Raw genomic sequence first — 1,439 nt, 5'->3', positions numbered from 1 at the left:
TGGAAGATTGGAGTAGGTATATAAAAAACTCAAGATAACAAAGAATCATGAAAGCCTCACAAAATTAGGGCTTAACCTTGCCTGATTTTTGACTCTACTGAATACAGATGAAGTAGATAAAAAGTGAAAATGAAACTGAATAACCTGAGCTTAGGCTATTTTCGTGGTTGGTAGGATTTAGAGCTGAATGGGACAGCAAATATCTAATCCAACCCCATTATGTTATAGATGCCTTTCCAAGAAACAAAGGAAGATTATAAAGTCTTGAAAAGTAATAATAGCATATAGGTAGGATATAAACTTTGACTCTGGAATATATTCTGTAGTTTAAAGTTAAATGAAACTTTGTTTTCCCTAATTGGCATTTAGTGTGAGCTAACCGTATTGGGCCACATGGATATAGATAGTATTTTAAGGGATCTATATTCCAAGTGCTATTTTACTAATATTGAGGTTCCTTTGAATATTGGAACTTTCTTGTATGACATCAATACACACACACACACACACACACACACACACACACACACAAATATCACTGTAGAAGTGAATTTAAAATGCTGGGGGGACAACCGGTCATAGTCGTCTCAGATGCGATGGCTTCAAGGTTACTTTGGGGAGCCAGGGCACTTCAGTCCAGGCCTTGATGGCCTCTGGCCCTGCTCAGGTGGCCATTCGCTCCATGGCGATAGGAGGAGGTATCCCTTCTGATGAGGAGCAGGCTACTGGCTTGGAGAGAGAGATTATGATGGCTTCAAGGAATGATTTGGATCCATACAATATGCTAGCCCCAAAGGCAACTCCAGGGATGAAGAAGGAGCCCAGCCTGGTTCCTTTCATCACTGACAAGTGAATAGTGGGCTGTATTTGTGAAGAGGACAACAGTGCAGTCATCTGGTCCTGGCTTCACAAAGGTGAGACACAGTGTTGCCCTAACTGTGGAACCCATTACAAGCTGGTGCCCCACCGATTTAGCCACTGAGCCCCTGAACCGGTTTACTTGAGATGTGTTGTTTTCTTCCCTCCAATAAAAGACTAGCCACTTCCCTGGATTTCCCATAAAAAAATGCTGGGAAATGCAGTTCCTTTCTCTATATCTTTAAAGTTGTGTTTTTTGTATCTTTTCAGAAATTTGGGGGGAAATGAGCCTCTCTAACAGATCATACATGGCCTGATTCATTGCCTGAAAGCTGGAGTTGACTGTCGATCATATATTAAGGACAATTAAATATTCCAACAAAAGCATCCATCAGTATAAAGGAGCTTTAACTGCAGCTGAAGCAGGGCCACCTGGCCCGGGTATCTGCCCCAGGGCACTTGCTGGCTGTGGAGCAGCAGCAAACCATATTCGAGATACAAACTACCCCAGTGCTGTCATTCAGAACTCACTCCTCTCCAGAAGTGCATCATAAAGTCAGTTCTAAGGCCAGATCATGACA

General features: G+C 42.4%; 1 pseudogene; it reads left to right on the top strand.

The window, feature by feature from the left end:
* The first annotated feature begins 596 nt into the window (after positions 1-596).
* On the top strand, positions 597-982 carry LOC118855444 (annotated as a pseudogene).
* The last annotated feature ends 457 nt before the right edge of the window (positions 983-1,439 follow it).

This window comes from Trichosurus vulpecula, chromosome 6 (genome assembly GCF_011100635.1).
Source record: "Trichosurus vulpecula isolate mTriVul1 chromosome 6, mTriVul1.pri, whole genome shotgun sequence".
Classification (NCBI taxonomy): Eukaryota; Metazoa; Chordata; class Mammalia; order Diprotodontia; family Phalangeridae; genus Trichosurus; species Trichosurus vulpecula.
The sequence above is the reverse complement of the archived record's forward strand: the minus strand, read 5'-3'. Positions and strand labels throughout refer to the sequence as shown.